General features: G+C 42.8%; 1 long non-coding RNA gene across 1 annotated transcript; it reads right to left on the reverse strand.

Annotated features, from left to right (window-relative positions):
- Positions 1 to 6,854: 6,854 nt before the first annotated feature.
- On the reverse strand, positions 6,855 to 21,728 carry LOC142362230 (uncharacterized). The gene is made up of 3 exons (XR_012764846.1): positions 21,626 to 21,728; positions 11,124 to 11,193; positions 6,855 to 8,428 (listed from the first exon to the last, which is right to left on the reverse strand). It is a non-coding gene; the product is annotated as an uncharacterized LOC142362230 (long non-coding RNA).
- Positions 21,729 to 24,938: the final 3,210 nt, after the last annotated feature.

The raw sequence follows: 24,938 nt of genomic DNA on the forward strand, positions 1-24,938 counted from the left end.
CTGAAAAATCAAAGATTTCTTTACACCACATGATAGATATAAAGGCAGTACTTTTAGACTGAAGACAGTAATGAATCTTACTAATCTTTACTGTTGTTAAGCTTTTCTGTAGTCTGACTGACCCTTTTACATCCATTTATAAGCATTTTGCTTCATTATGTTTCGTTTTACACTTTAATGGTCTGAGTTTCTTTTTCAAAAGCCAATTTTTGTTGTATTTCCCCAAAGAGAAGTCATTTAAGACTTAGGATACCCAATTACATGACTCAAGTAAACTGAGCACCTGACATTGTCATTGGGTCTACGTGGGCTGATCTTTCCATCCATTACAAAATTACAGTTTATATGCAAATTGATTAACATTTATACGACAAGAAGCCTGTATAGTTCAACAGAGCTGGGGAACAGAAAAAAATAGTTTTTCTTGTCTTAGACTGGTTAGCTGGTTAGCTTAGTATAACATCCTAATTAGCCATCACAATGTGTGTAAATTGTCATTTAAATTCTGTTAATTTCTGCCTAAAACTATGTATTTGGTTGAGGAACCTCATCACTGTGACTATAGTAGGTGTGTATTCGACTTCCTTGTTTGTTTTCTTAAAGAAAGTGAAAGCTGTTAGCATTTTAATGCTTTAAAAAAAGCCTTTGAAGCTGCTAAAGAGGATGTATTGTCATATATGTATTCATACATTCACTACTTTTAGTCTTAACTGAATACATTTTTCTACAATGGTGAGGCCTGTTTCGCATAGTTGCACCTGCTTAATTGAAGAGGTGTCCTGAGCTCACGTAATGCAATGGTTGTTAGTCATGTGTGGACACTTCTAATGTGGTTTCAACCTTATGTGGTACGGTTTGACCTCCTTGTGTAAGTCTTTGTCTGCAAACAGATGCACATTTCTTATTTTTAATCTTATTTAATCAATGGTCTCTTTTTTTTTCTTGACTTATTTCACAGTCTAGGCTGATACACATCAGTTTTCAATCAATATAAGGATGCCTATAGGAGTCAGTCTGCAAACTTTTGTCCACGACGGCACAGGTGAAGGAACTATGGCAGCAATTGCAGAAAACCTGTCCTGCATGTGATTGCATGTGTAGGCCCATGCAGTCAACAATTCATGTGGTGCTGTTAAAGTTAATCACCCCGTCTTCTACCTAATCTTGGTGAAAGCCAGGGCCTTAATGTACATGTTGTGAAGCAGTCATGATGCTCATCTGGTAGCCATTTCGATTTCCAGCTGGCTGTTGATTCTGCTAATGCCCACAGAGGGCTAAAAGCATACAGCATCTGGCGTGAAAGCTTGGAAAGGGGTCATCAAGAGAGATGAATGTGCTCAGAATCCCCAAATGTTTTATTGTCATGGCCCTGGGTGTTCACTGGAAATTCTCTGCAGTTTTTCTGAATCTTTGCTCGAGAGTTTTAGATGCTCTTTGGCTTCATTCAAAGCATCGCTGACAGATGTGGGCAATGCAGCCGCAGAAGCAGGAGGAAGGTGAATTGCCGAGAGTATGCGCAGGGCACAGTTAGGGTGTTCCACTTTGCCAAAACATTAACTTAGATTAGTCATAGTAAGAACACCATCCTCAATCATGAGTGGAGGCAGAATATGGTGAATAGCCAACCTTGTAAGTCGTTTCTAAATAGAACAAAAAAGTGCTTTGGAGCACAGCACCTACAAATTGTCCCAATATTCCTCAGGAAAAACAAATACAGTGCAATTCCCTAGAGCAAGGGTTAGCAACTTTTCAGCAATGATGAAACAGGCTGTATTTTTCTTTCTCAGATTAGGATTTAAGTCCCTTAGAAGAAACAGCTTGATCCAGAAGATAGTGCCCCTCAATTGCAAGGTACACTTGATTAGCCAAAGAGTGAAATACCACTTCTGAAGGAGGCAAAGATTTCTGATTTCTGCTGAACTCACAACTGTGTGAGACTCATGAATTGGGAGCAGCAGCTTCTCACAGATGTCCTTCTTGCTGCATGACATTCAAAAGTCTGTCAGTGGCTTTGTTTGGAAGAAGGTTGTAGGGTTACAGCACTGCTGTGCATTGATCTTTGCCTTAGAAGAACACAGTGTATTTTTTTCATAAATATAGCCTGTTTAGTTTTTTAAATTTTTCTAGAGCACAAGGATAAAGATATGTCAAAGTGTACACCAAATCTATTAAAGATTTCACCACAAAGAGGTGTTAAAACCTTTTTTCAAGAGTAAAAGCACTGAGACATCTCATATTCTTACTGTATTTTCTCATAATTCTTAATTATTACACTAAAGTGGAGCACAAAATACTTAGATTGGGAGGATTTGGTTAGTTAGGTTGACTTTTGCCAGTTAATCTCTAATTTCTAGCTTGCTTAGGAAAGGTAAGGGAAGGATCAGCGGTTTCCATGGCACTATCCTTATCTATCCTTTCACTCCTACAGGGGATTTCCAGGGATGGCTGCTGGCAAGGGAAGCCCTAGAAGTGCAGCTCCATTACTGTTTTTCAGTGTTAAAATGCATCACAAGGTATCCACACAGATGGCCTCTCATCTGCTGGATTTGTAGTTTCCAGGAGCAAATATTGGGAGCGGAAGTATCTTTATCTCAGTCTCTCATATTTTTACTATCGGGAAACCCTATCTCAGCCTTCTGCTGTAGTGCCTTCAGTGACTGATTTAGTGCTAATTATACCAGAGTACCAGGGAAAAAAAATACCGAGTTTAAAAAGAAATCTGCCAATTCTGGAAAATAATATGACCCCAAAACGGAGATAAAATGTAAAATTTTCCAAAAATAAGATGCTTCATGCTGCTGTATAGCAACTAAGAGGTCTGCCAGAATGCTGATAAATGAGAGGATAAACCAAGAATTAGAGATAGCAGCAGTTTCAAGTATTTCTTAGGACAAAGAGAGGAATAATGCTGCAGATGGAAATACGTTTTCCAGAGGAAAGTATTAGAGAAACACAAGCCAGTGTCAGACTAGGCATGAGTGGCGTTCCCAAGCAAGATTATCCCCGGAGAGAAGGGAGTTGCAGCGGTGGTGACAGGGGAACCCTTCCTATCTCAGTTCTCGAGATTGCAGTCAGTGGTGCTCTTGCTGGTGGTCATAGGAGAGCTGCCTGGTCAGCAGTGCTGTTTCTCCCATGAAACTATTAAATCCTGTCAAAAGATAGACAATGTTTTATTTTGTGTGTTGTGTGCTTCTGGGCATGACTTTTCCATGTGACTAACATGTAGTTGCTATGAATATGTGCTACATAGGACAGTGTCTCCATTAAGTTGCAGTCCCTATTGACAAAAACTGAAGTGTTTAAGACGGTCTTAATTAAAAGTTAAGCTTGGAAGTAAGAGCTGTTACAATGGCTTTGTAAAAAATGATTGGCAGATAAATAACCAGCAGCCTGGGGAAATCAATCATGGAACCTAAGGTAGAAGAGGGGTTAGCTTCCCTTACAACGGGTCTCAGCTAGGGAAGGGAACAGAGCCTGGAGGACTGGAAAGTGCTGGATTCTTGTTCTTGCTTTTCAACAGCTTTTCACGTTTGACAGCCTAGTCTATTTCCAAAAAGCTGCTCTCCCCTAAATGAGTGTTAATAAGCACAGCAAATGAACTCTGTCTAGAGCAGATGACGATAGTCTGACATCCCACCACAAGCCAGAGGACTCCAGCATCACTGTCACACTGGGCAGAGTGCTGGGAGCATGGCCCCAGCCCTGTTCAAGCAAGTCACCAGTGTGCAGCTACAGAAGACCCAGACTTGGGCAGCCCAAGTTAGCTAGCTCATGCCATTCTCAGGAGTTTGATGGTGCCTGGAGGAGGGTCCCTGAGCTCCCCTGCGATGCTGTTAGCTGCCCATGGCTCCTGCCAGCCCTGCAGCCTGCGGACGGTTTCACGTGTGGACAGACCCCGGGAGCGCTTGCTGACTGCAGAAGTATTTGACGGGGCCTTGTGCTTGTTTGAAGAGAAGAGTCAGCTGCTAAACTACTTTGAAAGCTTTGCTGGGTGCCTGGTCATCACACTGGATGACTGAACATTGGCAGAGAGTCTGTCCCGTTTTTCCCGTGATAAGGCCAAAGGCCAGCCGCCAGGCACAGCGGTGGTTTCTGTTACTGGGCTGCAGATCCAGGACAGAATGAGAGTTACAAGGGCTCAGAAGTGCTGGAGTTGCCTCAGTTTCCCAAAGCCATCATCAGCTGTGTTTTAAATTGAGATTTGTTTACTACAGACTTAGTCAGAGAAAGCAAAAAGCACATCCTTTTGCTCTTGCCAGCCTTGGTGTATCTGCCTGCTTATCCCAGTGAAGGCTGAAACACAGATCGCGAGTCCAAAGCTGCTGCTTACCTCCTTAGCCAATTCAGGCAGCAACACGTTGCTAGGCCAATGAGAGAGGGAACTTGCTGCATCGAAGCTAATCTGTGTCTGCAGCCAGTACACTGAATTACTTTTCATTCTGGCTTGCAGGAAACCAACCTCCAGCGTGCCTGGGAAACTCCAGTAGCCATTACCATCGCAGGGCTGAGACGGAGCCTTCCCAGCTGAGCACCAACCCCGTTGTATCACAGACTATAGCACTCTGCAATGGAGCAATAGCCGCTACTTTTGAGCTCTTCTTCACATTCACCACATTGCCCAGCAAGAGATATAACTATGTGCACATGCCAGCTCAGCACCCTCCAGAAGTTTCCTGGGTCTCAGTTTTGCTGCAACCAATAGGATGCTGGCTTAGAACAAAACTGTGCCCACAGCCTTGGATGCCATCGATGGTTCCCTGCTCCTGTCCCATTCAGGACCATAAATTCAGACTTTTGTTTACTATGCAGTCGAGCTATTTATGAAATCTCGTGATGCAGAAATTCAACTGTAAATACTGCATGCTCGAACATTTGAACCTCTTCCACCTCTTCCCACACTGATCCTGCTCATCATTTTCAATTCTCTTAGTGGAGGAGCTGCCCACATCTGGAGGCAAGGGAGCTGGTCTGCATGGGGAGACCAACTGACCGAGACAGTCTGCGTCTTCCCCAGTCTGATATCTCTCAGCAGAAATAAGCTGAATTTTAAATTCAGTGGCCTGCCGTGCTCCCATCACCTCCAGCAGAGCCTGTGGTTCCTATTGCAGCCCTGCTCCTCATCTAGCTCTGCTTCTTGCTTGGGTTGGCACTGAGAAAATTGTCAGCATCTTCAGAGAAGAAAAGTAAGATATTCTTTATTTTTTTTCTTTCTCCCTTTTTTTCTTTCGCTCCCTCTCTTTCTTTGTTTATTTATTTATTTATTTTTCTCTGTTTTCCTTTATCTCTCTCTTTCTCATCTCTCTCTCTATTTATCTCTTTCCCTCTTCTTGCTCTCTGTTTGAAATCACACGCACAGGGATATAAATATTCTTGCAATAAGCAGCCGAATCTTTTTGGTACCAGAGACGAAGCCCACTGCTGGTGTTGCTCCTGTACAAACAAACTGCTGTGCCAGTTGGGGAGCCCCACAGCTTTCGCTGAGGGCCTGAAACATGCAGGCCGTACTGCGCCAAACTTACAATTAGGATTTCTACATCCAAGATGTTTCCTATTTCACTATACTTCGTGAGAACTACAAATGAAAGGATTAAAGGCCCAGTTCTGCAGCACTTTCTCAAGCAGAAGCTGTGGCAGGTAGTGCCTGGGCTGGGCGCAGGGGCACACCCACCAAGACAACACTGCACATTTTAAATTCTTTTTTTTCTAGATGCGGTCCCAGCAAGCTTATGTTCACAGCAAGTCCATGGAGTATATGCACTTCCCCCTGATAACTAAGCAACGGTGTAACCCTGATTCCCAGTGGTAACTGAAAGGATACAGTATCACGTGCTGGCAGGAGTCATGTATCTTGCATACACGAATATATATTGCTTTTTGTATTACTCCTTTGATGTTAAGTCAAATGAATTTAAAAGCTAAAGATACGATTCAGCTCACCACCTTTAGCTGTCTGAAGAGGAGGCACCTAGTCTAAGCTCTTCACCCAGTTTTCCTGCAAGTCAGGAGAGAGAAGGGAATTTGTACTCCTTCCGATGCCTCACAAGGGTGGGCGTCTCTGCTGCCTGCAGGTGACTGGCGTGGATGGGATGTGTGGCACTCGGATGGCTAATGTTAGCTGGGAGAAATTCTGTCTTATGCTGTCTGTTTACTGAGATAGGAAGCTTGAATATTCCTTGTTCTGCATATTTAGGAGGTGTTCACTAAAAGGCAAGTTAGTGCACAAAGATTTTCTGCTCAGGGCCTGTGTTTGGAAAATATGCAAGAAGGTCTCTCTGTTATGCACTATATGATAAATCTGCCCATGAAATATTATGTAGGCATAAAAGAATGGAAATACTCTCTTGATTTTAAAATTTAGTTTAATAAGAAGATCCTGAATTTAAAACTATGTAATCCTAACGTATATTCCTAAAAAAAATTTCAGAAGGACCCTGTATTGTTTATCTGCAGAAAAGCAATTTTTTTTAATATGGAATTGTTATTAGCTGCTTAAAATGTAAGCAGCATATATCCTGTTTTCATAATTATTAAGTTATGTCTTTCTTTGGTATGAAGGCATATTTATTTCAAATTCACCAGCATAAAGAGCTGTTATGAGCTCTAGAGATCAAGGTTCTAGTGTTATAAATACATAACTGGAGACAGATCTCTCCTGAGCACTCACTGTCAAAACAGACAAGGCAGAAATGGATGAGATGATGAAAAAGAGCTGAAGTGACTTGCTAAAAGTCATGTAACAGTCTCCTGTCTCAAGCTCCAGTGCATCAGTAAAGCTGCTTACTGAGACTGCATGTGGATTAGCTTACCCTACAGTTAGCTTGGACTTTCCAGTTCAAGAAAAGTGTTCCTAGGGAGAAAAACAATATGACAATTCACAGCAAGAATTTTATTATTTTTAGCATTGTTAGCATGGTAAAAGATTTTGTGAGGAATAGTTGTGGTTGCCACATCCTTGTTAGCAATCCATACTAGCACTCAAGTAGAATAGTAGCTGAAGGCTGCTGAGTATGATCTTTTTTAAAAAAGTGTGCACATAGGACATAATCTGAGATATCAGCTTCGGCAGCCCACGTGTACTCTGGCCCTGTGCCAACTTCTCCTGTCAGCCTTGAGTGTTTCTTTATTGAGGACATTTATGGAGATTTCTCATACTAATTCAGTGAAAAGGTAGTGCTCTGGGCCCTGTAGCTACTTGAGGTTTGGTCAGGAAGTAAACCTGACTGCAGAGTTCCCAATACTGATGCCAAAACATTGTGGCCCCTCTTCTGTTGGTTTATTGTTTAAAAAAATTTGAACGGATTAATTTTATAACAGCAGTCTTTATGCCAAATGAAGAGCCTAGCTTCATGCCAGACCATGTATTGTCCATCCTTCAGCGGTCAACATAAATCAGGAAAAGCTATGAACTAGCTCTGGCTGGGTCAGCAAGACCATACTGGGATGGACCAGAGTGCACCATGACCCAGCAGAGCGCAAATCTGACATGAGCCATCATGGCATCACAGCCTGAGGGTAGATAGCCATATTTTGGGGTGGGTATTTTTTACAGCCAGTCCCACTGCAAACTGACAAAAAGCTGCTTAGCCAAAGAAGCCCTAATAATTAGGTCTCTGTGCTTGACAAAGTTACGTTGTTTTCAGGGAGGATGAGCTGTGGGAAACGCCTTGCATCTGCCTGGAAATCATGGAAGGGACCTACCCTGAGAACAGAGGCTGTACATTGCTCTGCTGCACGGAGAAGCAGGGGGAGTTGGGCCTCTGCGCTTCTTCCTCCTCATCTTGGGTGAGGTGTGTGAGTCAGTCATCGTTCATGGCGTTTGGGATACCTGAGATGGCATTGCTCTCTTTGGTGCAGATGGGGGGTTTGCTGTCTCGTCAATCATCAAAGCAATATCTGTGGCCATCGATTCTGGTTGCTGAACCACTAAAGCAATAAAAGAGAGCATAGCGTTGGACACTTGTTGCCAAAATCACCTGGGTCTGAGCTGAAACTGAAACGCCGATTTCTAGGCATTAACTGCTGCTGGCTTAACTCTTCATGAGTGAATTCACGTTTGCGTAAGTAGTTTAACATACTCCCTTGCGATTCCCATAGGCGTTCGTAAGCAGGATTTGGGGAGGCAAGTTTCAAGGTTATTATTGATATTATCATTATTATAGTTGCTAATTGCCTGTAGAAGAGTTGTGTTTAACTGAGCCCAGTCTGCAGTGTGTTAGGTCAGGATCTGCCCTGGGAGGTTCCCAGGGCGACAGCCAGCTGCTGTGGAGCAGGGGAGATGGGTTTCCAGCATGGCTTGGGGCAGATTGCTTGAGCTCTTTTCCCAGGCAGATCTGACACCCAGAAGCAGCCTGTTTTCTCTGTGCTTCTCCAGATGGTTGCTCTGCTGCAAATGTCCAGCCTCAAATGTACATTCCACTAGCTGTTGCTGCTGTAATAAAGAAATGTGGAACGTCAACAAAATTTTCACTAGTTATCAGGAAATAAGTATCTTAGTTCAAGCTTACTGTGAAGTGACTTCTGTGTCTTGGCCTCGTGGTACTTTCAGCAGATCTTCCTGATGCTATAGATAAAAATTTTGTTAGAGGGAAGGGAGTAATCCTAGTGCTGAGAAACATATGTTTCTAAGCTCACCATTAAGCATTGTCATAAGTTTAATTGTATCTAATGCATTAAAGAATTTATCATTTGTAACACATAGTTAAAATCCCTGTGGTATAATATAGCAGTAATTTGTACAAATTCATCTGGAAAAGTGCAAGCAATATTTTTTTTTGTTTACAGTAATATCAAATATTTTACATTTTATGGTAGTTTGGGGAAAAGAAGAACTATTGAATTAGTTTAGAATAATTCCTCATTTGTATTCTCTAAACTTGGCAAACAGTCTTTCCCTTCTCCTTTATAAGAGACATTTTATGAGCACTGGGGCTTCACCCACCCACAGCAAGGAAAATAACTAACAATTGTGTTTTAAGGGCTGTGTCACATGCGTGTGTGTCGTGTGTGTGAATACTGTACTGTTACAGTTCTCTGGAGAGAAACAGAGCAGTTGTGGATCCTACTTTCTAAACCCATCTCCTGGGATGAAAATAAAAGCTCACTAGTCATCCCTGCTGCTGTGTATCACATGACTTTCTTTTTCTTTGGGATTTCTTGAGAATAAGAGATGCCCAATTACAATGTTCACACAACCATCCTTTCCCTGAAATTCTTGTGTAAAAAATAAGTAGAAATATTGTTAAAAACAAAATATTTTTTAATACATTCTGATTTCTCTTGTCTGTCAGATATAGCTGGCACTGGTACTCATCTGCCAACAGAATTACTTCTCATATCCTAATACTTGTTTATTTTAGTCTGGGAACTTTTCTAGAGGGGATATAGCCTGGTTATTGTATGTCAGTGGTGGTAGTATTGAAACACTACTTCTACACCAAGCCAAAATTGCCAGAGAAATGAAATTCACTTCACAAACAAAAGGAACCAAAATGTCATAACACAACAGAAATATCAGAGATATTTACCTCCCTACTTCATTTCTACTGTAGATATATTGCTACTTTGCTTATAGCTTGCATAGGAGGATATTTTTCTGTTTACCTTCACAAAGAAGCGATCTGCAGTGATTTTCTCTTCACATCATATAAAAGGAACATCTTTCATCCATCAATACTTTCTAAATCATATATTAAGCATTCAATTATTTTAGGTCTGCCTTCTTAAATTAAATTCTGATCTTGCATGAAATGCCCAGGGAGTGTCATAAACTAAGCCAGAAGGCCCCGCTGGACAGTTACCACATGACTGCGTGCTGGGTGCCAGCGCTGACCTGCGTTGTTGCGAGTCTCTCCTGGGCTGGGTAACCCACAGCACTGCCTCTGTTGTCAGTCCCTCCAGCTCGCTCCCTGGATCTGTGTATTGGTATAGATAGCATAGGTCTATAGATATATAGATATATAGATATACTACCTATATGTGGGATGCTCCAGTACAGCTGTGGTGAACATCTCTGGACCAGTGACAACCGCTGAATACACCCTATCAGTTTATCTTGTGTTGTCCCACAATCCAAATCTCATTCTGAATTAAACTCCTTCAACTGAATTTTATTTTAAGCAGCATAAGAAATTTAGCATATAAACCTCTGCATAATTTCCCTACCACATTTCAGCATTATTTGGAATTTAGATCAGTAATTTTTTATTGTTCGTGACACCCCTCCTCCTGCATCCTCACCCTTCTTCTGGGATTCCCTTCTAGGTTACTCTCTTCATCGTATCAGGGACTCTTTCTTTCTCTCCCTCTGACCTTTAAAGTACAATTTCTTCAACTCCCTTTGGTCTGCCAGTGGAAAAGGGCATTCTTGCCCATAAAACCTCTGTCTTTTAGACTGTTCTCAGTGTCTCAGCTTTTGGCAAGCACTTTGATAGCCTGGATACTCTTTGGACCTTTTTGTTTCATGTTCCCTGCTTGGTACAGTTCTGCACTCTACGCTTGCCTCCATCCTCCCTGGGACAAAAAGGGTCCTTCCAGGTAGTGCACACTTTTTAGCACCCCCTCTCTCTCCTCAGTGTGAAGTCTTAATGACTTTTCATGATTTTTACTTTTTTGCATGACAGGATTCTTACAAGCCTTTAGCTATTTTGTTGCTGTCAGAAGGAGGGGATTCTACACAGCTTACTTCAGCGCTATCAGAGCACAATGATACATCAGGGATTGTACTGAAGCTCCACTATGCCAAAACAAACTTTTGCATCTGGGAACCCCACCTGGTCTGAAACTGCTGCTTTCTAACCTCAACACACCACAGAGCATCACCTCCAAGGCCAAGGATGTGGCAATCATGACTATTCATCATGAAATCTCTCACCATGGGAGGTAAGGATGGCTGGAGCGCAGCCGCAGGCTCACCAGCATGCTGTCCGTCCAGAGGTCTGGCTCTGGCTCCCCTTGGCCTTGGTCACATTTTGCTGTCACACATGAAGTTGTGTGCTGACAGTGACAAGGAGGGTAGCTGAAATACAGCACTTAGTTAGACAGAAGTCTGGTGCTACTATTAGCAGCTACACACACACGCTGACACACACACACAACCCTGGCAACCCGGGACGTGCAATACTTACAGAAGCACCGTTCCCTGCAAATGATGCCGCTTTTTAGCCATTCTTATTCCCTTCCTCTTGCAAAAGGAGACTGGAAAAAGAGAAGAGAATAAAGACAGTGAATCCATTGTAGTTGGCTCTTTTTCATAGACATTTTGCTGCTTACTCCTTCCTCTGTCTGAAAGAACCACGACAGAAAGATTCGGTCTAAATAACTACTGCCTTCGTCAATAACACCGCACTTTCTTTCCTGGAAATGCATTTTGTGCACCTCAGCTTCAAACTCTAATAACCCTCCTAGCCAGATAGAAACATGGTGTTCATGTTAAAAATGTAGATAAAAGGTTTTGCTTTCCTGAAACATCCTTCTAATTATGAACAAACTGGATGACATTTTTCCTTGAAAGATGCATTTACGTAGATGCTTTGGTTTGAAAGCAGAAAAGTGTTCAAGAACTTGATCAAAATTCAGACACCAGTCACGCAAGTCATCCTCTAGTATGAAGAACTCAAACAAGATTTCTAATCTGATGACTCTGAAATGCAAAACACCCAACAGCCTGAAAACCCCCCAAAAGATAAAACCCCCACCCAAACCTTGCAAATAGTTGTTTCCTCTTTGCTCATTTAAAAATTTGATCCAACATTTTCTCACATGCAGCCACTAAACTCTTATTTAAAATTTTCAGGATAATGTACTTCTGGCCTGCGGTGACACCAACATGTTTCTCTACCCTTTTGGCCCAGCAGAGATTAACCTCAGTCTAAAATTGTTAGCCGAGCGTGTTGGCACTGGGAGCTCGCAGGTGCAATGCCGCCGACCCCAGTGCCGTTGCTCCTGAGATGAAGTCAGCCAGATCCCTGGCACAGTGATGCTGCTTTTCATCTGTTCACATGGCACCCTGCCCACTGGCAAGGGCTTGTGCCAGGCTTAACGGCTCACCAGTGCCAAACGAGGAAGGGTTTTGGTGAGCATCCCGTGATGTGGGCGTAGATAGTTCTGTCCCTGTCACAAGCACTGCTGTATTTGGGCTGCTGGGACACAGGGCTATTTTGAGATGCAGGCATGGGCAGGATATCTGTTTTCCCGCAACAAATAGGAGTTTTGGGGGTTAGGAAAGCCTTTGTTCACTCACATGGGTTGCTTTCCTGCAGTGGTACCTGGCAAATAGCTACTGAGCCTTGAAGGGAGCTAGGGGTGGTGGTCGGGTGGGCGCCGGTCCCGGCTCTGCAGCTGGTGGCCAGCGGAGCCAGGGCCACGTCCCACCGGTACGCCAAGGCCCGTTGCCACTACGGTGTGCCACCGCAAGCCAGTATGTCACACTGCTTTCTTAGGTACCTGCTAGCGGGAAATACAGAAGGCTTTTGCTACACCGATCCTTTGAAAGCAGCAGGAAGCTTTGAGATGGTGCAGGCAGGGAAAGTGCTATTACCAAGTGTAAAACTGATTTTATAAAAGGAAAAGGAGTTGTAGCTTTGCACGGCATGAAACACCTGAAAAAGGCCACAATCACCAGTTGATCACCAGCTTGCAACCTTCAGCTGCTCAGGCCCAGCTCTACTGAAAGATAAAAATACAGTAGTAAATGCCTCGCTGTGCCCCACTTCTAGTTGAAAAAAAGTTCCTTTACAACTAAACATCTTTTAACAAGATACACAAAATGCATACATAAGAGCGTTGTACTGGTTGATGTGTAAGATGTATCTATATATTTTTTTCAGACACACAGTAAAACTTTTAAGACCTTCCAACTTTTTCAGACTTATCCATCTTACATTGATGGACAATCAACATAAGCATCCAAGTTTGTCTTCTGACATGTTTTTATCCTGTGTAGTCAATACTTGGAAATAACTTGCAAAATAGTTATGAGATTGAAAAAGTTAGATTGGTTTTTGATCAGCTCAGGAGCAGAATAATGGCGAACTTGTCAGATAATTTATTTGCAATGAATAATTTAGTCTTCATTATAATCAGCTAAAGTTTTAATCCCTTATATCTTTCACTAATCAACCTCACTTAGCATATGGGGAATCAAGATAAATTCACCCTTTTAATTAGAAAATCAAAAGCCTTTATATGTTTGTCGGTTGATGACAGGTCTCATAAAGGCACGTCACTGAACTGCTGATGTTTCAGAAATTCTGTCTTATACAATGCAACTCCTCGATTACATGAGCTGTTTTTAATTATGAGATTAAACTCTGCAAGGATGCCTGATGCCAGCACAGCAGCACTTCTGATTGTGCTCTTTGACCCTGGCCATCTTTTAGACATCAGCATTTGTTCCTCTGTGGCACCCAGGATGTGCGTGGAAGTGGCAAGGCAAAGGTGACATGGCACCTTATGGCAGGCTCTCGTTTTTCAGGTGCCCTTAATGGGCTTGGTGCCTTTTCAAACAGAGAGGTTTAAGATACTTGGGAGAATATGATCCACTTCTGGTAAAAGATGCAGCAGAAAAAAAGGTTTATGATATTTTACTATCAGAAATACCAGCTTTTAGAGAAGTATCTTCCCCTTGGCAGCGTTTTCTGTGTTTTCTGAGTAGCCAGACTAGAGAAGGTGGAGTGATTGTTAAAAATACTACCATAGGATGGAAAAAAAGAGCCCTGGCTCTCAGGCGGTGAAAAAGCAGGACAGGGAGTTGTATGGTTATTCCAGAAAACCAAATTAAATCAATATAAAAACAAAAGTCATTTCACATTTAGATGGACAATTTAAAAGGCTTTCCTTGTACTGAAGAAATCGCCTTGGAAAGATACGTCAGAGTATAGTGGTCACAAAGGGCCAGTTATGGAGTCTTGAAGACTAGGAGGCTGGGCAGCACCCAGACCTACGACCGCAGAAGGAGGTCCACCTCTTCACTCCTGCTGCTTGCCATCTTGTCTGTTTGCACCATCTCCAGCTGCAACTACGCTGCTAAATGAGACAGGCCAGGGAGCCTTTCCCTGCCCCCAAGGCCAGCCGGCACCCCAACAACTCGCCTTTACCAGGCCGACTTTTTAAAGCCAGAGGGCCGGCACACTCAGCGTGTATGCTGGGGACGTGCTACCCCCAGACCGTGCCCAAGCATTTCTCAGGGAGTACCATGTGTCACAGGCCAGGGACCACACCAATAATTCAGTGGTGTGGATGGCTGACCCAGGGCTCAAGACCCTATCTGCCCTGTTTGATATACCAGTAGACAAGTAGCCTTGGCATGGTGTTGTACTGCTCCTACTAACAGACAAGTTAATGAGATTATGGGAGACGTGGGGAGAGGACCATTGACAATCCTACCCAATCCTGTACAGAATAGCTCCAACAGTGGGGAGGTAAGGAAGGAAACAGGTTTTGCAGAAAAATTATCTTTCCCATTGGAAAAGCACTTGTACAAATAGAAGTTCCTCTTCCTTTTTTCCCAATTTCTCTTCCTCTTTTCCTATTCTAAATTCAGCAGAGTATGACAAAGGTTGCACCATGGCCACACAACTCTCCCTCCCCAAACTGTCCAGCAACCTTTGTTCCTTTTTCAGACTTACAATGAAGACAATATTAATACAGAGCAACCCGTCTGTTGTCCCAGGCCATCAGAGACAGACATCTGGCTTCTTTAAAACTCAAATTCTTTGTCTAATTCAGAAATACTTATTTAGGAAATGGAAACAAAGTGAGGGATTTTTTTACTGCTTTAGGTCCGCCCCCAAAAAAGGTGATATTATCTCAGAGCAGCTCCCTTCAGGCACTTTCTGTTTTCATTGATGGTCCAACTTTCTTGTTTCCAGTTGTCTTTCTAAGTGGTTCTTCCTAGCAGTAATATTTTTAATAGATTAAAAAACAAGAAGAAAGAAAATGACATGATTTTCCAATTTTTTTCCAGGTGTGGATCATAGTTAGATAGCCATAGCCTAAAGTGTTCATAAATATGAGTGACGATTATCCTGATAATGGCACCGATGTACTGTAAATGTTAGCCTGGCTTTTCATTTCTTGAAAACCTGATCAGTTGTCCATCCTTCTCAAAAACAAAAAAAGAAGACTACAAAGGGCTTTAGATGTCAAACTCCAGAGTAGTAGCTGAACGTTTCCACTATGTTTTTGCCTCGTAGTGATGACATCTGTTGCTTCCATCATCCCCAGGAACCACAAGTAAGATGAGGTCACTGTCAGCTCTCAGATGGGAAATCTATATTACTAGAGCAGAGGTGTTGAGGGTGCGATGCTGGTGACTCATTATGTGGCACATTTCCTTCTGAGTCACAGTTGAATCAGTGGCCCGTCAGGACGCTGAGAGGCATTAGTAGGGGCTGTCTCTGTCTCCTGAAACCAACAAGAAAATCACTTGTTGACACTGACGTTCTTCAGTGCTTACTGACTGGCCTGGAGAGAAACCAGAGAAAAATTGCAAAACTTTTCTTTAAGAGGAGCATCTGTTTCAGAACGGGCTGTGTTTATTCTCTGCACCGTGCTTGGGTTCTTGTAGGTCTCCGATCTGGGTGATTCACAGCAGGGTCCCATAGTCGTCACCCATTGTGCACTAACTTGCAGCTACACAGCATGGACTTTCCACCAGGATTAAATCCTAGCCTGTACTGAATTCTACTCTGAGTTTTTTCGGCACTGAGATTCTGAAAGTTAGTTATATTAGACCATAGATTTTTAGATCAAGTCACTTCAGTAAATTATTTTGTAAGGAGAAGGACAGTATAATTCACTGGTGTGGACTGTAAGGGGCTGTAAGCCTGACTTCCGCACAGAAGAAGAATTCCTTACCAGGTCCAAGAAAATAAAATTCCACAGCACACTGCTTTGAGGATATAAACACTAAAATGAGTATTCTACTGATAGTGAACCAAAATTAATCAATGATGCACAAAAATATGTATTTTAAAGTAATACTTAAAGCCAGTGACATCAAGAGACAATCAGTCAAGCACCCTGTCTGCAAAATTAAGCAATGGTTTGATGATACCTAGCCAATGCTTTGTTTTGTATGTGGGTAGCTGACAGTGAGAAAATAAACTGTGAACTCTGTGCTTTCAACTTACGACTTAAGAAACAGTAAAAATAAGAAGTGCATCAGGCCATGTAGTCTGCTTGTGTGAGAAATTTTTAGCATTTTGGTGGTATATTACTTCACATTATTATGTGTCAGGACTCAGCAGATTAGGGCCCAGCAATTATCCTAGAAAAAGCAGACATGTTATAGCAATTAGTTTTAGTTATTCGTTGGAGGATGTTCTGCTGGAGTCACTGGGCTACTAATCAGCATCAAAAATAAATATTTAACATGATGAAATCTTATGTCAAACTTTTATTTCATCTCATATTTTGTTGAAATTGAAACGCTCCAACAAAATATTTTTATTTTAATGACACTATTTTCCAGCAGAACACAGTTCAGCCAAAATGCTTCTGACCAGCTTTTTACAGACTACTTTAAAAAAAATGCAGGAATCGGTAATTTCAACATGAACAACAGGCTACCTTCTTTTTCAGTAATCTAGAAACAGATGAACTGTTAAAGAATAATGTGCATACTATAACATGAACCTGTGATGTGTTTCCCTATTATATTACCTTTGTAGTATTCACTGTATTGTTACCTATTTTTTCAGTGAGATGAAAGTAAAAACATTTTGAAAATGGGAAATTTCCTGTAGGTGGCAATTTGGAATTCATTCGCTCATTCGCTCCTTTAATAATTGGTTTCAGCTTCTGGAGAGTCAGTTTCAGTGACGATGAATGCCCTGCACTTGCAAATGGGACCTGATGATGCTTAGATGAATCGCTGAGTAAATAGACTGACGTGTCAAACCCACAAGAAGATATTTTGCAGATGCCATTTACTCCTGATAGTGGTCAACAAAGTAACCACCATGGTAAGTCACAGGGGCAGGTGCTGCAGTGATGACTGAGCTGCGGCACATGGCGGTAGGTGGGACCTGGGTATCTCCCCAGACAGCAGTTCCCGAGCCCTGTGGTGGCCTTCTCCGTGTTTCACTAGCCACCAGAGATGCTACGTGTCTGCTGAGCAAATGGGGCCACAGGAATATGTTTCCTTCCCGTTACATGGTACAAGTGCAGAAAGTGAGGTGTCCCTGCACTTCACGTCCCTCCTAACAGCCTGAGAGCATGTATGGTCATGCAGAACTGGGATGCTGCTGCCGCCCGTCGCAGCCACCCCTGTCTTCTGCAGGCTTCCAGGCATTTCAGTAGCTATGGGCATGTTCTCCTTCGAATTACGGTGAGCATCTGTGCTGAGCAGGCATCTGGGTGGCCTTGGTGCCTCCATTGGTGCTGCTTTCCCTCCCAGGAGGGAGCGGAGAGGGACCTGCACTGGTCATAGCAGGAGGTGAGTTTGAAGGTACAAGCTGAGAAGACTAGGGGTGGTTTTGGGCTCTCCAGCTCAGTTCTGAGAGCACATGGCCACTCCCTCTAGCTGCTAAATCACGTCAGCTGCCTCAAAATGAGTCATTTGTCAGTCTTTGATCATTTATGGCCAAATGATTAGTTCTTTTTTGTGTTCCTTGAGAGTCTCAAAACCAGAAACAGCCTGAATACTTTTCCCCCTGCATGTGAAACAATTTCTGCAACTCCCCACCCAGCTGGCTATAAATAACTCCAGTCCCCTGTGATTACCACATTATAGCGAGAAGCATTAGTGAGATAATTTTAGGCACCCAGCCAGCTTTTAACAGCACTTTACATCCTGTCACATGGATCCATTCTGGTATCTCCTCATGAAAGTTACCACCACGAAATAAATGCTCATTCGCTAATGCTGTGACAGTGCATGTTACAGCAAGGGCATGAAGAATATACACACCCCATCATGCAGCACACAAGATAAACATAGCCAAATTTGGCCGTCCCTGACACAGGCTACAGGCACCAGAGCTTGGTGGCAAAACCTTGGTGCTAGCACAAAAGAGCTTTGACGAGCCCATGTTCAGGGCATCAATGAAGGTTCAGCAAAGACAAAACAGAGCTTAGGAGTATGAAAATGGAAAGTGTCATCTGTCATGTCAGATTTAAGGGTCCGTTTGCCAAGTGAGAACACAGAGCACGGCTGACTGAGCGCCGGTGTGACATCCTGGGACGACACGAGATGACATTCACGGACACCGCCTTCCCCACTTTCTGCTGCCCAACCCCACCAGGTCCAGACACGTGGTGAGTGGGAGGCACCATCCCGCGCTGAGTCCTGGGGCAAAATGTCCATCCCTGTCCGGTCCAGGACATCCTCCCTGGTCCAGAAATAGAGGCGGACCCTCCACAGTTCGGCACCAGCATGGCACAGAAGAAGCCAAGCTCTCCGTCTCCTCTCTAGCTCTGCACATCAAGCAGAGGACTTTTTTTCCATGTTAATGTTTGTAGCAGTGAATGCTACCAGCACTTCATGGTAATACACACAGCGTTTCCAGCAAAAAGTATATAGCTAAGCTATTTGCCTTCCCACAGTCCTTGGCTTTTTCACTTTACAATATCTTTTTTTATCTTTTTAAAAGGGAAAAAGAAAAAAAAATAGAGGTTTTTCTCCTTTCCTCTATACTTTAATTCCCAATTTTTCTAACAAAAATCGTGTCAAAAATTCAGCCAACCTCTTCTGAATGTTTTTGAAGTTCTTCACTAGGAGAGCAGTGATTCTGCTGTTGTCTTGCACTTTAGATAAAGTAGTTCATCCCACAAACAAAGAAAATATTCACGAATGTTAATACATTGTAAGAGATATGACGTAGAGTGATGTGTTTTCCTAACAAATTAAAGGACCATTGAAATACCAGGTTTTTCAGCTGTGTTGTTGGTAGCATTTTGTAAACTGCAGAAGATTACTTGGCTAAGTCACATAAAACTTTGGCAAGTTTAAAAATCCAGAGTATCAGTCAAGGGATTTTATTTGATCATGCCTTGCTTAGCTTCAAAATAATTTTCTACTTCAATGGACTTTGTGGAAGCAAGAGCTTTATGGTGCATATCTGTATCTGCATTTTGAATGTCACAATAAATACTGCAGTTATATACTGTGATATTAATATTCATAATCTGCTCTCTCCATGGTGAACATGCTCTTCTTGAAGTAAACTTCACTATCAAGTGACCTGATAAAACTCGGTACAGGAGAACTGGCTTTTCAGGGTATCTGGAGAGGTGTGTGATTGAGTGCAGCTGATGGGGTTATATCAAAACTAACACAGGCCCAGGAAATATTATGCTGGATTGCATTGCAGAAGAAAGCAATGGAGCAGTGATGGAGCTGGGATGAGTGGGGAGACTGCAAGTGTGTGATTCAACCAAATAACCTTCGAAATTGTAAAGGCAGCTGTGGCTCAGGGATTTTGTCTGCAAAAATTTGGACAGACAGTCCACATTTATAATAATTATTCTAACCTGCTGAATGCATTATGAAAGGAATCACTTGTCAACAATTTCTACTTTATAGACTCCTTTTGTTAAAAACATGGATTTTAGCTGGTTCATAAAGACTGATGAAAGTCTTCAAGAAGTTCTGTAAGTACATGATTAGTATTCCTTTTGGAAAAAAAAAATCTATAAATGCAGTGTTGCACCCTCACCTTAGATGTGGCTGCTTTTACAAACAAATTCTATTTAATAAACTCTAGGCAGGAATGGCAGCAAACAACCCTCATAAAATATAAAAAAGTAATTTTCCTTCTAAATTATGCATTCAAATCACATCACAGTACATACTGTTCTTGCATGTTTAATGAAAATAAAAATTTCAACAAGTTCCAGATACCACTGGTGAATGAAATATAAGTATTTTCACACATCCGTCTACTCAGATTTATGAACTTTATAGGCTACATGTATAGAGCACCTGCAGCTCTACTATTGTTGAATATCCAAGGTGATTACAGCACAGATGGGCTTTTCCAACCCATTACATACAGTACTCAGCATATTATCTTGGAGATGTTCCTTCAAATAGAAATACATTAGCTGAAGTGGTCTGACTGAAGGACAACATTACCGTAGTGGCTTTCTGCGTATGCGGTCAGTTGTGCTCTGTAGCATCGCAGGTATGGAGCTCTGCCCTAACAAGGAAATCTGGATGCCTCCACAAGACTATAAGGAGCTGAGAAGATAGAGCATCTGCTGCTCACCCTACACTTCTTTTTTCTCTTCTGGAGAGGAAAGGGGAATGCCAGAGGGTAATTTGTCTTACCTAGTCACATCAGATAAATTGACCTCTGTAGGTGTTTACTTCATTACATTGGCTAGAAGAGGGAGTCAGCTGCTTTAGGCTGGACACCTAATCCGTAGGTCACTAAAGCCCGGCGAGATGGATCCCACTTTCAGTTATTCATGGAAGGATGGATTCAGCCAGGCCATTTCTAGCCATCCAAAAGCTGGGCTCTGATGTTAAACCAGTTGTCTGAGGTTCCTCCATGGGGAGTGAGGAAGTGGAGACGCCCAGAAAGATGAAGATGCTCTACAGCATTAGGTCTGAACCACCGTCAGGGGCTTGGTTCACTCTCCATCATCCTAAGCAGCAAGTGAGACTATTACATATTTCTTGTCCTGAAATGCTTGTCGGAGAAAATCTACCCATAGCTACAGATTTCAGAAAGTAGGAGACAAGCATTAGGAAGTACCCGACAGATCACTTGAGTTTGTCAAGTGAACCACAGTATTTGCCTGCCTGTGGCAAAGCCTGATCAGTGAGGTATCTGCATCCCCGCGGTTCATTTTGTCATGAAAGTGGTTCCCTCCGGATTTAACTTAAAACACCTTTGTGTTTTGTTACAGATTATTTTGTGCCCTGTGATCCTCCAGGCCTGACCCAAACTCCATGAAGCTAAAATACTCAACACCTTCAAATCTGAGCTTTGCCTTTCTTATCGATAAGGTTCTGAGGTATGACAGGGCAGAGCAGATGCCATGGAGAGGCTAACCTGCAGGACCAAGCAAGAAGGTGTTTAATCCACCTCACTTTTTACTCCTACACTCATGTAAAATCTCACATATTTTCCTCTCTTATTAGCACATTTGTCTAATCTTCCCTGGCTACATTCTGAAATGCAGGAGAAAAAAAGCGTTCCCGCAACAGTAACAAAATGCTCATTTTGCAACCGTGAAGTTCTTTGTCGTTCCACAGATGGTGCTATACTGTTGTATACTAATCCTTTTTTATTCCAATAACTTCTCAGTACTTGGAAGTTTCACATATTTATCCTAGAACTCTACCAAAAAGGGCAAAATAAAAGAAAAAGTAAAACTGGGCTTCCTAGAGATCTCCCACAAATTATCTTTCCAAGATTATCGCATTAGCACAGCAGATTAGCTTGATAGGTTGAATATAATGTGCTCTCATTTTAGCTAATGCTGCTTTTCTGAAGCGTCTAACAAACTTAATTCTATCCAGGGCAGGATTACCTGACAGAGTAACTGAGTAATTTTGTATGCTTACAGATAGGATGAAGCAAACTGACTCATTTCTTTGCTCTATTTGCATTACTTTGTTGGAAATTACTTATCCCTGGACTGTTGTTGGCAAGAGGGGGTGGTGATCTCTTACCTCCCAGCGGGGTTTCGCTGATGGGTCTTGCAGCTGAAGGCTCATCCTCAAGCAAAACATGCGTTTTAACTGCCTCTCTGGTCTGTCGCTGCCAGCGCTTGCCTGCGCCTCTGCAGAGTGGGGCAGCCACAGGCAGGGCACTGGACCAAGAAGCCGAAGAACTTGCCCAGACAATGGGACCCTCCCCCTCGCCACTCTGGGCTCACCCAATGGCTTCCGAGTGCACAGGGGCGTATTTTTAGCTTTTACCTGCTGTGGTGAATGTTGGTAACTCCCCTGGGACGAGGGCCAAACCACTGCGCGGTCTGTCCTGTCTCTGTGGGACTCTAAGGTCAGTGGGCAGCCACCTGGCCCATACACCCTGCGGTCACTCCGGGAGGTATCGCACTGTCTGAGTAACCTCATGTTTACTCTGCAGTAGACAGTCACAGGTTAGCAGGCACATACTGAGGCTGTGTCAAGGCACAAGAGACAAATCCATCTGGGCAGCAATAAAAACGCACTCACGGGATGAGTGGCAGGGCTATAGTTGGCCCAACATGTAGCAGAGCAGAAGCTAGTGCGTGGGTAATCTTCCTCTAAAAGACAAGCAAACCCCAGACCTTCTCATCTCTTTAATTATATGCTCATTACCAACAGTTTAAACAAACAACACTTTTTTTTTTTTTTTTAATATGTTCATCATTGCTGTGACCATGCTGTGGAGCCTCATGCATTTCAAAGGCTATCTCTGTTAGTGGAGACTGGAGTGGCCATAACAAGTCTTCTTTGAAGAAGAAATGCTAGTAGTGAAAAACTTTCATAGCTTGCTACTGGCTTCAGACAATCTCCACAGTGTCAAAAAGCAAGAGAGGACGTGAAAGAGGGAAGATTCAGGCCACAAGAAGAGACTAATGGAAGATCAAACTGCATATCCAAAGAAAGTCCTCTATGTGGGGCTGAGGATAAGTGACGAAAGGAGTTTCATTCTCAAGGAGTTTAAATTATTAATGTCCCTGTACAGAAGCCACTGTAAGTTCTTTTCCACTCTCAGATATAATGAAAAATGTGTCACAGGCGAGAAAGTGCTGAAATGCAAAATAATGATGCCAATCTACATGGGACAGTACAGCAATCACACTGGAAAGAAAGAAAATTAGTTCTTCATTAAGAACTATAACACCTAGGAGTCTTAGAACATGTAAACCTTGTTCTCTGGTACTTTTGTTCATGGACTTTAAATAGCTTTACCGAGGAGCCAAGGTTCCCCTATTTTACTGAGGAGAGCACGGGAAGAAGCCAGAGGCAAATCTTTGAACAGGTGATTGCTACTTTTCTTTGCCCAGTTTGATATCTCTGCAGCCTGGCATTTAAAAATTGTGGAGGACCACAGACTCCATCTGATTAATTTGTTTTGGAAGAGCTTGAGCTGGACTGTCATGACCAAATTCACCCCAAGTAACAGTAGAGCATGAAATGACAAGTGTATTTCACAGTTCATCTTGGCATCCCTCCCTCTACGTGCTAGACATTAGTTCTAGTCGAGCCATTTTCACAGAAAACAAGAGCTAACATATGCAATGGCAAAACTAAGAATCTAAATACATGTTGAAATCCAACTCTGTTAGTCTGTCTGTCTTAAAATAGCCTGCCCTACAATAATAACACTGCTACCTTTATAGAACTGACAGCAGGAACGTCAAACAGATTTGAAGTGTAACCATTTTTGAAATTATTGGTTTTCCTATACTTTAGCCACTCTGCCTTTCTGAGCTGCCTGCCAGCTCCTTGGGAAGTGAGATGAGCAACCTGTGCAAGCAAACCTCAGGCTGTGGCTGGACCATGCAATGAGGGTGTTTGTCAGGTTCCTGGAGCCAGATCAAAATCACACTGGGCACCAGCATGTGTCCTGTATAACACACTCACTAGTTCAACCTTGCTCAAAAATTATTAACAAGCTAACTCTGCACCAGCAGTGCTTAGGCCTGATCACATATTGTCTCTCTGTGCTGCTTCTAGTTTCTGTTTGATCAGGTAATGCCTGTGTACCTGCAGCTGGCCTGGAAGTATGAACTTTCTGTCATGTCGGTGGGTTAACCCATCTCCAGCCTGCGGACATGCCTGGGTGAGGCTGAAGTTGTTCTCCTCCATGCTTCAACATTTATCCAGTGTTAATGAATGAGGGATGCCAGGGTCACTGATTTCTGCAGGACAGGATAAAGGACTAAGCACTAGTGATAGAGTTGTGTCCAAGCCTGAGAGGTTCTCTGCAAGCCTTTGGTCTGAGTGAAACACACATATTTCCTTTTTCAAACGACATTTTGTTCTCATGAAGGTTTGTGGTGCTGAGAACCAGCTTTGCTCAGCAATAAACCCTGCATGAAGACAGCAAAATACGCTGCCCTGGTAGTCTGCCCGCAGCCTATTTTGCTGAGATTTGCCTTAAAGAGAAGGTATGGAAGTCCCTGTTGCCTTCATGGTGAGCCTGCGATGGAGACATCCTTGGCCCAAGGACCACAGGGCCTGCCCAGGAGCAGGATGGACCCAGTGGGAGGGAGCCACGTGCCTGGGTGCATGCTGGGGACTTGAGGAGCAGAGCTACAGGAGCAGATGAAGGCTGAAGAAAGAGGTACAGTTTCCAGCATCTTGCTCCAAACTTCAAAATGGATAAGGCAAAGCCTAGCTTCACCTAGCCCAGACAATGTACTGATCACACATGTCAAAGTTCTACTTCTTTGCATCAACATTGTAAAATGAAAAGAAGTACATGCTTTACTTTTCAAAGCTTTAAGCTCTGGGTTGCTCTACGTTCGTTTTTCCTGTTGGAAGAAACTACCTCTGCTCCTGTGAGTTTGTCGGCACAAGTCTCCCTTTGAAAAAGGAGAGAAAGCTTGTGTATAGACTTATTTTTCAAGTTTATGTATGGAGGCTTATTATTATCAATGAAAATTTCCTGGCACGATTAATAAATGGAATAGTTTCTATGCTCTTATTCATGTACACCATTTTATCTTCTTGGAGTACTATGTTGTTGCAGGGAGTTCCCAGGATCAAAGTCCAGCCAGTACAAAGACACTATCTGCTCCGCTAGTGATTGAAATAGAAATTTAATACTGCAGGAAAAGAATGCAGTAGTTCCTGCTGTAAAACTTCTTTCATAATCCTGGCCAACATATATATGGCATTTTACATGCTGGTTAGCATACCATTGTACACTAGTTGATTCCAGATGCTGCAAATAGCTCGATACGTCATGGTCAGGAGCAACTCCAAGAATAATGGAAATATTGCCAGATGCTGGAAGTCCTTATTAGGAGAAGTATTGCTCTGTCCT

The sequence above is a fragment of the Opisthocomus hoazin genome, chromosome 8 (assembly GCF_030867145.1).
Source record: "Opisthocomus hoazin isolate bOpiHoa1 chromosome 8, bOpiHoa1.hap1, whole genome shotgun sequence".
Classification (NCBI taxonomy): domain Eukaryota; kingdom Metazoa; phylum Chordata; class Aves; order Opisthocomiformes; family Opisthocomidae; genus Opisthocomus; species Opisthocomus hoazin.